Source organism: Chenopodium quinoa, unplaced genomic scaffold, assembly GCF_001683475.1.
Source record: "Chenopodium quinoa cultivar QQ74 unplaced genomic scaffold, ASM168347v1, whole genome shotgun sequence".
NCBI lineage: Eukaryota > Viridiplantae > Streptophyta > Magnoliopsida > Caryophyllales > Amaranthaceae > Chenopodium > Chenopodium quinoa.
In genome coordinates, this window is record NW_018745454.1 from 1,356,479 (window position 1) to 1,371,970 (window position 15,492).

The 15,492-nt window shown below is 35.0% G+C and overlaps 1 pseudogene; it reads left to right on the top strand.

Moving 5' to 3' along the window:
* The first annotated feature begins 1,241 nt into the window (after positions 1-1,241).
* On the top strand, positions 1,242-9,587 carry LOC110714319 (annotated as a pseudogene).
* The last annotated feature ends 5,905 nt before the right edge of the window (positions 9,588-15,492 follow it).

Here is a 15,492-nt window from a genome sequence, read left to right on the forward strand (position 1 = left end):
AGCCCATACTGAAGTTGTCTTGTATACACCCCCACATACCCCGGGGGTGGACGATGGATTCTATCGGATGCCACGGGCATTCGGCACCAATACCCATCAGCTTCAAGGATGCCGTAATGCAACTCAATTTGTTCGGCAAACCGATACTGTTCGGCATTTTCCACCCACCATGAGTAGGGGCGGTTCTTTATCATAGTCGAAGCTACTTCGGCATCCTCCCACTCCGAAAACCCGGGAAGGATATCCCAAAGGACAGCGGGAACTTCATCGTCCCGCCCAGAAGCGCTCGGCCCCTCCGTTCTCTGAGGAGGAGCCGAAGAAATGGGAGTCGCCCTAATCCCTTCAGCAGGGTCAGACTCTACTCTTTGTCCATTCCAGGTCCCAATCCTGTTCCGGGGATCGGGAATTGGCCTTGCTCTTCTTGGAGCACGGGCTCTACCCCTAACTCCTCTCGCCATTGATAATTTCGAAGAAAAAAGTCGAAAAAAGGGGAAGGAGTTCAAATTCGAAGAAAAATAAACTAAAATCAAAGGAATTTACCTTAATCTGAAGCAGAAGTTGCCGATTTACGAATTGGTAGTGACGAATCTCAGTTTCTAAGCTTAATGCTCGGGGAATTTGCGAAGTTTTGATGTGGGTTCTTGGGTTCTCTCGAAAATTCTGGGTTTGTGTTGGTGAATAAGTGAGGAGAGATGACGCGCCTCTGATAATACCTCCAGAAATGGGAATACGGGGAGTCCGCGTTTCAATTTCTCTTAAATACCCCACTAAGTAACCGTTAAACACACGACCTTGCGATTAAACCGCCCATTATCCGTCCAACTTCCACAATTATCCGCCTTAACTGTTGTTATCTCATTAATTATGGTTTAATTACGGTTTAAATTCAAATTTTTGGATTAATTAAATCATTCACTTCCCTCCTTTTCTGATTAAATCAAACCCGACCCGTCATCCTTCCAAATCGGGTCTGGGGGGCAAGTTGTTTGGGTCCAATTTAGTCCAATTGGGCCTAGTCATTAAATGATCCAATTAAAAGCCTCAAGCAATTAATTCTCTTGCATAGTGTTCTCTTTCTACACACTGTACTGACTTTAGCATCGGAGGGGCCTTCCTCGGCAACACCCCCGAGGCTAGTTTACGTGTGTTTACTGTGCAGGAAACCTTCGGCCCAACATCACTTGGACCGAATCCAGTCTTCTCCACTTCATCGGACCTTCGACAAGGTCCCATTGTTTTCACCCGAAACAACTACGATAGTGATATCATCCCCCGAAGTAGCCAAAGAAATGTTCCTTAAACATGACTTGGATTTTTCGGGTAGGGCTATTATAGATGCTATGAGAGCAACTAACCATGATCAAGTTTCCATGGTTTTTCTCCCAATATGCCCAAAATGGCGTAACCTTAGAAAGATTGCAACAACACACTTATTCATTAGTCAACGACTTGATGCTAGTGAGGCATTACGTCTACAAAAGATAAATGAGTTAGTTGAGTATGCAGGACAGTGTAGTGAATCCGGCCTACCAATTGATATTGGTAAGGCCGCTTTTGTTACCACGTTAAATTTGTTGTCCAACACAATTTTCTCAATGGATTTGGCTACCCATGTTTCGTCGAATTCACAAGAGTTTAAGGATATTATTTGGACCTTGTTGGAAGAGGCTGCGAGGCCTAACGTTTCGGATTTTTTCCCGCTCGTTCGAGGCTTGGATTTGCAAGGAGTGTTGAGAAGGGCTACGGATTTTGCTAACAAGTTGTTAGGAATTTTTGAAGAGATTATTGATGAAAGGTTGAGAAATTCAAATGATGCAAAGGATGATTTCTTAGGTACTTTACTTAAGCTTGTTGATAACAACGAATTAAGCCTTGATGAAGTAAAGCATTTGCTCGTGGTATGTAATACTCCCATTTAATCTCACTTGTATTAATTTTTTTTTTCTATTTTTTTTTTTTTTTGACACAAACTATTTTATTTTTCAATAACTATGCTTCATTATTGAATTTAGATGATGAATAAGCTAAGTGTAAGACCGATTTGAAAAAAATAATAACTTCACTCTAACTAACACAAGGGAACGGTAACAAAAAGATAATTAATAAATGTCGAAAAAAAAGGATCGTCGTGAAAAATGGGTACTTTATGTTAAAAAACACATCTTAACAAAAATTACTCAATTTTATTAGCATTTTGAGAATTCGTAGTCAAATCTAACATAAAATTTTAGAAATATTCATTTATTAAAACTTATAGAGTTATAGTCACTTTTAACTTAGTTTACTATGCCCCGTAAAAATGTTAAAAATTTTGAGCTTTGATCTACATGTCAATGTGTCATTGGTGTATCTAGGTTTTTACTGTTATAAACGGAACTGCGGGAACAAAAACAGTAAGAACAAAGTTACCGAAAAATAGACTGAGTCGCGGACTATGTCGCTTTCTTTAGAACATTCACGGCACTGCCCTGGAAAGGTGCAAGCAGTTCGTACTAAACCGGATGTTCCCCAGGATAAAACAGCCTTTCTCTATTGAAATTATACCGGTGGAACTGCACAAAACCACCGGGCAACTAAACACCCAAAAAGAAAAGAAACTGCTCGAGGGTTTTGTTTTTGTGAGGAAAAATAGAGAGGAGAAGAAGATTGCTGTTCGTATTTTTTGTGTATCAAAAACAGGAAATCAACACGCCTTTTATAGGAAAAATTGCAACGTAACTGCTGCTGTTTAATTAGGCACTAATCACGCAATTAAAACGGTCATAAGTTGAACGTTCAAAACGGTTACAGAAGATTAATGCGTGGCAAAACGTTTAGCAAAAAATCAGTGAAAACGTTTGCATGATTAACGCTCCATTAATCAGTTTTGAATAAAAACGGTCAAATGCAATCAGTCAAAAACGTTTAGCAAAAATCAAGGAACTAATCACGCAATTAGCCTTGTCCAAAAAATAAGTTTATTTAATAAACCCGACCCGACCCAACCCAACCCGGCCCGGCCCGGCTCGGCTCGGTTCGGTTCGGCGCGCGTGTGTGTGATAGATGGTTTACCATATAGGTCCTCCCTCTCCACAAAATGTGGGTAGCCCAAGGGCCACACCCCTTTAGCCCACTCTCTATATTATAAAGAGAGTAAAACTCTCATTTCCCACCAATGTGGGACTTTGAGTTTTTCACAAAATTCACACACTACACACTTGTTGTTCCAACAATCCCCCACTTGAATTTTTTGAAAACATTTTCGAGCAGAATCCATACATATATAGGTTGCGCATAAACAGAAGTGTTTTTCAACTTGAACTTCGACGTAGTGAGTACGATTCAGATTCAACAAGGGTGACTCGAAGTTTTGAACCCTATCTCTGACAACGTACCCCACACAACCTACTCTTGGTGTTGTTCTAGACCCGTGCTATTTCGGCCATGCACGTCTATCCCAGTGTAGTGAATGCTCTAGAAATGCTGCCACACATTTCATAGGAAGCGGCCTAACTTCCACATTCACATAGGTGAATCTATCAAGAGTACTCCTGTAGCTTGGTACTCCACTCCAAATTGGAGTATAGATTTCATTAAGAGTTCCTATTAACTCATCCTTGATCGCTTCAGGAAATTATGTCTTTTGAACATATTCAACTCATAACACACCATAACTTGTTATTACCCTTTGAACCTATTTCTTGGGATCTCCAGTTCATAGGTTGGGTTACCATTATGTGTGGTTCATTTCAATGGCAATAGTCCCATTTTCTTAGAAGAAAAATGGACTTTCTCCCTAGCTAATCCTTTCGTCAAAGGATCAGCCAAGTTATTCTCAGTGCGTACGTGATCCACTCTAACAGCTCCGATAGAGAGATATTCTCTCACAGTGCTGTGCTTACGACGTATTTGTCGTCTCTTACCGTTGTAATAACGGTTCTGAACTTTTGCAATAGCCGCGGTACTATCGCAATGGATCAAGACAGCCGGTAATGGCTTTTCCCATAGGGGAATTTCACCTAGCAGGCCTCTTAACCAACCTGCTTCTTCACTAGCCGTAGCTAGTGCTATCATTTCTGACTCCATGGTGGACTGAGCCAAAATAGTCTGTTTCTTAGACTTCCAAGATACAGCTCCACCGGCTATAGAAAAAATATATCCACTAGTAGCCTTAGAGTCATCTGATAAGGTGTTCCAGTCAGCATCACTATAGCCTTCTAGTACAGCTGGAAACCTTTCATAATGCAACCCTAGGTTCATGGTCCTCTTAAGGTATCTCATGACCCTTTCAATAGCATGCCAATGCTCATTACCAGGACAACTAGTAAACCTGCCTAACAATCCCACGACATAGGCAATGTCGGGTCTAGTACAATCAGTGGCATACCGAAGGCTGCCAATGATGCTCGCATAATCCGATTGCCTTACGGCATCACCAGTGTTCTTAAATAATTTAACACTGGAATCATAAGGTGTACTAGCAGGTTTACAGTCAAAGTAACTATATTTCTTTAGGATCTTCTCAATGTAATGAGATTGATCCAAAGAAACTCCATTTTCTGTCCTAGTAATCTTAATTCCAAGGATTACATTAGCCTCTCCTAGGTCTTTCATATCAAACTCAGCATTCAACAATAGCTTTACATCATTCACAGCATGAATGTTCGAGCCAAAAATTAACAAGTCATCCACATATAGACAAATTATAGTGCATATGTCATTCTCAAATTTTACATATATGCATTTGTCACTACCATTTATCTTAAAACCATGTGAGATGACTAAGTTATCAAATTTTTCATGCCATTGTTTAGGTGCTTGTTTGAGACCATAAAGAGATTTATCTAGCTTACATACCAGGTGCTCTTTTCCTTGAACAACGAATCCTTCCGGTTGATCCATGTAGATTTCTTCTTCCAATTCACCGTTCAAGAATGCAGTCTTCACATCCATTTGATGTACTACAAGATTAAAAACAGAAGCAAGAGATATTAATACTCTAATAGATGTTACTCTAGTTACAGGTGAATAGGTATCAAAGAAATCAACATTCTCCCTTTGTCTGTAGCCTTTAGCTACTAAACGGGCTTTGAACTTATCAATGGTCCCATCAACTTTCAGCTTTCTTTTTAGGACCCATTTGCAACCAATTGACTTGCAACCTGGTGGCAACTCAGTTAGATGCCAAGTTCGATTAGACTCAAGTGAGTCCATTTCGTCGTTCACGGCTTCTTGCCATAAATCTGCATCCACTGAGGTTAGAGCTTCTTGGAGGGTAGAAGGATCCTCCTCTACATTCAGAACTACAAAGTCTGGGCCGAAGTCTTTTGCTACTCTAGCCCGTTTGCTCTTTCTTAGTTCGGGTTCAGCATCCAAGTCTTGTGAGTTAGACCTGTCTTTAGGAATAATAGAGGAGGACGTGCCCCCACTATTTCTAGATTTAAAAGGAAACCTGTCCTCATAAAAATCAACATCATTAGATTCAATAATTACACGAGCATTTAAATCAAAGAATCTATATGCCTTACTGTTAATAGCATATCCAATGAATACGCATTCATAAGCTCTACTAGCTAATTTGACTCTTTTAGGATCAGGAATCCTAACATATGCTAGACAACCCCAAGTTCTGAAATAAGAAATGTTAGGTCGTTTATTACGAAGTATTTCATAGGGAGAAACCTTACTCTTAGTCTTTGGAATACGATTTAAGACATAACAAACAGTTAGTAGAATTTCACCCCACCAATGATCAGCAGCACCAGAATATAAGGAAATAGCAACTACTAATTCTGTAAAGGTCCTATTTTTCCTTTCAGCCTTTCCATTCATTTCTAGGGAATAAGGAGCTGTCCTTTCATGTATGATACCATGTGAATTATAAAATTCTACAAAAGCATCAGTACCATACTCAGTTCCACGATCACTTCGTAATCTTTTTATTTTCTTGTTAAACTGATTCTCAAATTCTGTTACAAACAACTTAAACATTTCAAAAGCATCACTCTTATTTTTCATCAAATAAATACAAGTATAATCAGAACAATCATCAATAAAGGTGATAAAGTATCGTTGTCCATTTCTGGTCAACGTCCCATTTAGTTCACAAATATCCGAATGAATTAAGTCTAATGGTTCTGAATTTCTAATCACTGATTTATGAGGAGTTTTTGTAATCTTAGCCTGACTACAAGAATCACATTTGTCAAAGTCATTGAGAGAGATATTTGGAATAAGGCCTAAATTGCTCATATTTTTTATGAGTCTTTTGTTCACATGACAAAGTCTAGTATGCCAAACATTAATAGTAGAACACAACATATAAGCAGAATTAGAAATTTTATTAACTTCAACATTCAGTTTGAACATGCCATCAGTAGCATATCCTTTTCCTACAAATATTCCATTCTTAGTTAAAGTAAACAAATCAGAACCTATGGTTTGTATAAAACCAGCCTTATTAAGCAAAAAACCAGAAACTAAATTCTTCCTCATTTCCGGAGTGTGTAACACATCTTTCAGAATGAGAGTCCTGCCAGAAGTAAACTTCAACTCAACATTTCCAACACCAGCAATGTTAGTGGAATGGGAATCACCCAACAGTACTTTCTTATCATCGGTCTTTTCAGTGTATGTTTTAAACATTCGACGATCATAACAGACATGGCGTGTGGCACCAGTGTCTATCCACCACCCATCTGATCCACCAGTAAGGTTGATCTCAGTAATCATAGCCACAAAAGGCTCTTCAATCATGCTAGCCTGCGCTGGCACAGGGTTAGGCATGTTCCTGCACTTTCGTGCCATATGGCCTGGTTTTCCACACCGATAGCACAGAAATTGACCAGTACCATTCTTAGGGGGTTGTGACTGTTGTCTTCCATTGTTCTTTTGAACATTCGGTTTATTGAAGTTATTCTTCCGGTTCTGAGGTTTGAAATTCTTACCAGCAGGTTTAAGTACTGCAGCAGATCGCCTAGGAGCATTATTAGCAGAGATTTGTAAAATCTCTTCCTTTAGATCCTGTTTTCTGGATTCTTCTTCTATACGTAGCCGAGTGATCAAACTCTCTAAGGAGAATTCCTTAGTCTTATGCCTGAGATTATTTTTGAAATCTTTCCAGGAAGGAGGCAACTTGTCAATAATAACAACAATTTGAAATTGTTCATCAAGGGCCATACCTTCGGAAATTATCTCATGGGCAATTTTCTGAAGGTCGTGAGACTGCACTTCCACGGACTTATCATCAGTCATCTGGAATTTTAGGTACCTACTGACAGCATACTTTTTGGCACCTGCTTCTTCAGTATCATACTTTTTTTGTAGGGCATCCCACAAATCCTTAGCAGTATTTTCCATATTATAATAGTCATAGAGGTTATCAGACAGACCATTAAGTATATAGTTTTTGCACACGAAGTCAGTTTCATTCCAGGTTTCGATTTCACTATTCAAGTAAGCTAATTCATCTTCAGGAGCATTATCAGGAATAAATGGCCGAGGGGCTGTTAAGGCAGAATTAACTTTTTTGACAGTTAAGAAAAATTGCATTTTTTGTTTCCATCTTTTAAAGTGAGCTCCTTCAAAACGGAAGGGCTTGTTAAGGTCAGCAGACATAGTAATATCTTCGGTAGACATATGGTTCTTACAGGCAGAAAAAGAATGTTCTAAAATTGTTATAAACGGAACTGCGGGAACAAAAACAGTAAGAACAAAGTTACCGAAAAATAGACTGAGTCGCGGACTATGTCGCTTTCTTTAGAACATTCACGGCACTGCCCTGGAAAGGTGCAAGCAGTTCGTACTAAACCGGATGTTCCCCAGGATAAAACAGCCTTTCTCTATTGAAATTATACCGGTGGAACTGCACAAAACCACCGGGCAACTAAACACCCAAAAAGAAAAGAAACTGCTCGAGGGTTTTGTTTTTGTGAGGAAAAATAGAGAGGAGAAGAAGATTGTTGTTCGTATTTTTTGTGTATCAAAAACAGGAAATCAACACGCCTTTTATAGGAAAAATTGCAACGTAACTGCTGCTGTTTAATTAGGCACTAATCACGCAATTAAAACGGTCATAAGTTGAACGTTCAAAACGGTTACAGAAGATTAATGCGTGGCAAAACGTTTAGCAAAAAATCAGTGAAAACGTTTGCATGATTAACGCTCCATTAATCAGTTTTGAATAAAAACGGTCAAATGCAATCAGTCAAAAACGTTTAGCAAAAATCAAGGAACTAATCACGCAATTAGCCTTGTCCAAAAAATAAGTTTATTTAATAAACCCGACCCGACCCGACCCGACCCAACCCAACCCGGCCCGGCTCGGTTCGGTTCGCCGCGCGTGTGTGATAGATGGTTTACCATATAGGTCCTCCCTCTCCACAAAATGTGGGTAGCCCAAGGGCCACACCCCTTTAGCCCACTCTCTATATTATAAAGAGAGTAAAACTCTCATTTCCCACCAATGTGGGACTTTGAGTTTTTCACAAAATTCACACACTACACACTTGTTGTTCCAACATTTACTATAGGGTTACAAAGTTACAAATATTCCTTCTTATTTATGTTTGTCTGTCCTCAATAATGTGTCGCAATTGAAAATTGAATTGAACCTCATATATACGTTAATTATAAAATTAAAGTAAGATTTTAAAATCTATACCACTTGTACTAAGGAATAAATGGGCCTTCTCTTAAAAAAAAAAAGTATAAATGGAACTACCTATAAAATAAAAAAATAAAAATGGGCCGAGTTAGGTGAATTTTTATCAAAATGGTTTGGATCATGGTTGTTGTGAGTCGGTATCAAGTTAATTGTATACATATCTTTTTGTCATTAGGATTTGTTCACGGCAGGGACGGATACAAGTTCTAGCACATTGGAATGGGCAATAACTGAATTACTACGTAATCCGAAAAAGATGGAAAAAGCTCAGACTGAATTAGACCAAGTTTTTGGTAAACATGGGTTTATTCAAGAATCTGATATCTCAAAGCTACCGTATATCCAAGCAATAGTAAAAGAAACTTATAGATTGCACCCACCAGCGCCATTTTTGATACCTTACAAAGCTGAAAAGGTTGTAGAGCTAGGCAAGTTTTCAGTGCCAAAAAATGCACATGTGTGGGTGAATGTATGGTCTATTGGTCGTAATCCAAGTGTATGGACAAATCCGCTTATGTTTTCACCGGAAAGATTTCTAGACAAAGAATTAATGTGAGAGGCCGGCATTTTGAGCTTATACCCTTTGGAGCAGGGAGAAGGATATGTCCAGGTTTGCCTTTGGCTTATAGGATGGTGCATCTAATGTTGGCTAAACTTCTTCATGCATTCAATTGGACATATCATGGCACCGAAAGTTATAAAGATATAAATGTGGAGGAAAAGTTTGGTATTTCACTTCAAAAAGCTCAACCACTTCAAGCAATTGCCCTTCCAAGATGATTGTATCAACCTATATAAATATATAATAGTATTTCAGTTTGTTTTCTAGGGTAAAACATTTAATAGTATATTATTTTGAGACTTATTGGTCCTCATCATTTTTGGCTCGATCAAAATGATATATAAAGATTTTTTCTTGAAACTCAGTTACGTTTTAGATAAGAAAAAAAAAATAAAATAAAATTACAAAAACATTTAATAAAAGACTTTAGATGAACAATTGTTCAACTTTAATTTTTCCACAGAAATTATTGTAATTTTTTTATTTGGTAAATAATGAGCATGTAATTATGTAAACCTTAATATATTTTTATACAGAAACTCCAAGTCTTGTGTAAAAGGAATTTTTAAAGCCTTAGAGCAAGTTTAGCCCCAAGTCTTAATGTGACATCATTTTTTGTGGTCCCCATTGAAAATGATGTCATCAAATTCTTGTTAAGACTCACTAAGACTTACACAAATTTATCACTTTAGCCCTAAGACTTAACTATTTGACATATTATATGTAAAAAAGTGTAAAACAAAAAAAAAGGAATAATAAAAATAAAAGTGAAGTGGGTCCCAATCTCAAGTTTTAAGTTGAGTCTTGAATTTTCAAGACTCAACTTGAGACTTGCTTGAGATTTTTGAAGAAAAATGGGAAAAGTCTTAAGTATAAATCTTAAGACTCAAAATGATGATGTCACCCCAAGTCTTGGGCTAAACAAGTCTTAAGACTTGGGGTGACATCATCATTTTGAGTCTTAATATTTATAGTTAAGACTTTTCCCATTTTTCTTCAAAAATCTCAAGCAAGTCTCAAGTTGAGTCTTGAAATTTCAAGACTCAACTTGAGACTTGAGATTGGGACCCACTTCACCCACTTCACTTTTATTTTATTTTTTTTATTTTTTTTTATTTTTTTTTTTACACTTATCTACATATAATATGTCAAATATTTAAGTCTTAGGGTTAAAGTGATAAATTTGTGTAAATCTTAGTGAGTCTTAACAAAAATTTGATGACATCATTATCAATGAGAACCACCAAAAATGATGTCACATCCAAGTCTTAAGATTTGGGGCTAAACTTGCTCTAAGACTTTCGGTAATAATTGTTAAATTTAAATTGTTCACATTTTTAAGGAAACTTAAATCATTAATATCTCATGTAAAAATCCTAAGAGCAAGTTTAGCCCCAAGTCTTAAGACTTGGGGTGACATCAACAATTTGAATCTTAAGGCATATGCTTAAGACTTTTTTTATTTTTCTTTAAAAATCTCAAGCAAGTCTCAAGTTGAGTCTTGAAATTCCAAGATTTAACTTAAGACTTGAGATTGGGACCCACTTTACTTTTATTTTTATTATTTTTTTTTACACTTTTCTACGTGTAATATGTAACACCCCAAAATCTCCCTTTACGGAAATACCAGTATAATATGTATAATTATACCGTAGAGATAGACTTGGGCGTATTATCGTCGCGTGATTACGCAAGACTACTCAAAATACTTAACTCAACTACAAAACTTGCAGTGGAAACTCAACTTTCTTTTATTAATACTTATAAAAATAGTAACATTATTATGAGCGCTCAAAAATAAAGACAAGACCAACATTCCTAAACTAGGTGAAGCAAATCCCTGGACTCCCTTATGCTCATTCATGACTCCACCTGAAAATAGTCAACACTGGTTATCATTACGGTAAATAAGGCAAACAAAACAAATAAGAAATACGGATTAGCAAAATATGCTAAGTGCGATAAGTGCAAGATAGTGTAAACTCAATTTATTTGCAAACATCCTTTAAAACCAATTCCAATAATTAACCAATAAATTCAAAACTAATTATTCCAAAACCGATTCCAATGATTCAATATTCAAAATAATAGTAAATAAAACCAATTCCTTTATTAAGAACCAATTCCTTTTAATCCAATTCCTCACCCAAGTGTGCACACCCCCCAAACTAGTCTCTTTATATTACAAGGCTATTCTTGAGGAAAGACTCGGTCATACAAAGTCCAATGCCTTATCAATAAATCAAATCCGCATAGTGGGATTACTAACATGCGTATAAAGCATTAATAATAATAATAATAATTCAATGGTTCAATAAATCCTTTCAATATCCAATAGTTCCCAATATTATTTAAACACGATAAGTAATCCAAACCATTCAAAACATGATTTATAAATCAATCATTCAAATACTTTTATTAAAATAAATACCTTCAAACATAATTTATTTCAAAATCAATTTAATTCAATCACCAATCACTAGTAGAAAAATACAATAAGGCACCCCCATAAAGGCACCGGTTCAGGCCAAACCGGTGCCCTAAACCGGCCCAAATTTGGGCGCCATTTTACACAAATATAAAAGGCACCGGTTCAGACCAAACCGGTGCCAAAAACTAAAAGGGCACCGGTTTGAACCGGTGCTAATTGAACCGCTCCTTAATTAAAAAAAAAGGTTAAACTTTTTTTTTCAAAAAAAAAAAAACTCGTCCATATTTATACCCCCCAAACCCTATTTCTTCATTCTCGCCGCTTCTCCTCTCCTCTTCTTTCCTACTCTTTCTCTCTCCTCTTCTCCTCTCCTCCTCTTTCGCTCCACTTAACCAGTCTTTCTCATCTCCTCCTTCTCCCTCAAGACTAAGCTACCGCGTCTCCTTCTCCTTCAAGCCCACCACGAAGACCACCACGGAGACCACCACGAACACCACTACAGAGATCACCGCGAGCACATGCAACACCACCACGGAGACCACCACGAACACATCTCCTCCTCCCTCAATTTCTGGGTTTTTTTTTTTCCGATTTCACTTTAGGTTTTTTTTATGCGATTTTGATTTCATTTTTTGTCGATTTCTGTTTTTTTTAACTCGATTGTAATAGATTTATTTTTTTCGATTTTGATTTTTTGTTTTCAATTTTGATTTTTTTTTCGGTTTTTATTTTTGTTTTTCAGATTTTGATTTTGGTTTTTGTTGTCTGATTTTAATTTTTGTTTTTCGATTTTGATTTTCGATTTTTTCTGGGCTTTTGTTTTCTGATTTTGATTTTTGAATTTTGTTTTTCGATTTTGATTTTCGATTTTTTCTGGGTTTATGTTTTCTGATTTTGATTTTTTATTTTTGAATTTTGTTTTTCGATTTTGATTTTCGATTTATCCTGGGTTTTTTCGATTTCAATTTTTTTTCGTTTTTGTTTTATTTTAATTGATTTCTGGGTTTTTTATTTTTTCGTTTTTGTTTGTATTTTTTCGATTTCTAGGTTTTTCAATTTTTTATTTTTGTTTTTCGATTTTGATTTTTGTTTTTCTTTTTTATCGATTTTGATTTTTGTGTTTCGATTTTTACTTTTGTTGTCTGATTTTGAATTTTGATTTTTGATTTTTGTTTTTCTCTTTTTTCGATTTTGATTTTTGTGTTTCGATTTTTACTTTCGTTGTCTTATTTTGATTTTTGATTTTTTTTTTATTTTGATTTTTGATTTTTTCATGGTTTTTTCGATTTCAATTTTTTTTGGTTTTGTTTTTATTTTAATTGATTTCTGGGTTTTTTAATTGTTCGATTTTGTTTTTATTTTTATGATTTCTGGTTTTTTTTTATTTTTTTTCTGGGATTTTGTTTTTATTTTTTCGATTTTGTTTTGATTTTTTGATTTCTGGGTTTTTTCGATTTTATTTTTATTTTAATCGATTTTAATTCGATTTTTTTTTTCTGGGTTTTTTTTTATTTTTTTCGCAGCTTATTCATTTTAATCAATTTATTTTTGATGTTTTAATTGGTGCAGGTATACATAATCGAAGAATCAAGAGTCAAGAATATGGGGATTTTTAGATTGTGATGTTGTAATATTTTTTTTTTATTTATATTGGGTTTTTTTTTTATTTATATGTTGTAATTTTTTTTATTGATCTATGCAATAAAACTTTATTGATTATATATATATTAAACAGAATCGTTTATATTAATTGTGATGTTTGATTTATATTTTGTGTTTTTATTTAATTTAGTTTATTTAATTTTTAAGTAAAAAAAGACAAAAAAAAATGATTTTTGGGGGTTTTTTTGGCATCGGTTAACCGGTGCCAAAAACTTTGAAATAATTTTTAGTGGGCCTTTTTGGCACCGGTTAACCTGTGCCAATTTCGATTTTTGGCACCGGTTTGAACCGGTGCCTTTTTAAACCACTTTTGGCACCCCCCACATTGGCACCGGTTCAAACCGGTGCCTTAGGTCGGGTTTGAACCGGTGCCAAATTCATTTTTTCACGTAGTGAATCAAATCATGTAAAACATGTTATTCAAACCAATTACTTTGAAAGGTATCTAGCCACCTAAACGTACCTTGATCCTTGCTAGAAAAACCACACAAAAAGAATCTCAAGAACTTTGATTGAACACACCCTACAAATAAATATAACCATAATTAATATAAGGTTAACAAATAATCACAAATAATTAAATTAAAACCTCCCAACTATATGTACATGAACCTTTCAACATAAACATTATTAAAAATCTGATTTTATATAATTAAAACTACTCATAATAATTATTTATAAATCTCCCATAATAATAATAATAATAATAATAATAATAATAATAATAATTGAATAAGAGAAGAGAATAAGAAAAGATAAGAAACCAAGGAAAAGAGAAGAATTGGATTTGCATTGGAAAGAATAAGCAGAACTTGCAGAGGCTGTAACTCCTTCGATATAACTCCGAATTGAGTGATTCTTGAGCCTAAACTCGAAGAACAATCTTCTGTGAAACGTCAATACCCATAAAACTGAGCAGAAGTGCCCGAAAGTTGGCTTCAAAGATAAATGGGATGATTTGTGTAAAAAGAGGAGAAGAAAAGTAGAGAATTGGTGTGAATAAGTGGGAAGAATTAAGGGTCTATTTACAGTGTTGAGGGTGTAGAAAGGATAGAGTTTAAGTTGTGATATGATTACTAGAAAATGTGATAAGTTTTTGGGGTTATTAAGGTACTTGAATCAAATTAATTCTAGATTAATAGTTAGGTTAAAAGATAAGAAAATTTAAATGGATATACATATGGTTGGGAGAAGAAAGATATAAACAAAATAAGATAATGAAGAAGAAAATTAGAGGTTAATTTAAAATATAATAATTAACAAACTAAAGTGATAACAATCACTCTTCAAAACATGATCAAATCACGTTTCACAATATTTGTTTTTATTTATTTATTTATTTATTTATTTTAATATAAAAACGAAAATAATAATAAAATAATTGAATAAATAAATATTTTAGATAGTATAAAATTAGTTAAATACATAATGTATATTAGATATTTCTCTTGAAATAGTTAGTATAATAAAATATGGACCGACCTTATAAAAGATAATTAAACCTATATTATCAATTTAGAAATCCGAAAATAATTAATTATTCAAATGATTAAATACTTATATTTGGCGCCAAAATTCAAATATTATTTTAGCCCCAAATAATGAATTTACTAAAATACCCTTTTTATTAAATAATTCTTAATTAATTTATTATAAAATACGTATGAAAATACGGGATATTATTACATAATATGTCAAATATTTAAGTCTTAAGGCTAAAGTGATAAATTTGTGTAAGTCTTAGAGTCTTAACAAGAATTTGATGACATCATTTTTAATGGGGACCACAAAAAATGATGTCACATCCAAATCTTAAAACTCGATCTTAAATTCTTAGAAGTAGTTGGAACCCTAAAAGCTCAACTACTTTTCCATCGCAATACACTAATACATTACTTTTCCCACAAGCAAGTAACTGCTCCTTAATGATCGTATGTAACTATGGCCCTTTTTGGTGATAGCTTAGGTAGCTATAATCATTTTAGTCAAAACACAACTAGAAAATATTATAAAAATTAATTCCATGGTGCAGTGATAACTTCTTAAGTTCCTATCCCGAGCTATTCATATCCAAAATTACAAATTTTTGTATGTGGCTGGCCACATGGTGCGACCAGGGTTACTTGTAGGGTGTTACTGGTTTTGTCAGGAGTTACTTGTAGGTGTTACTTGTATTCTGGGATTACTTGTATG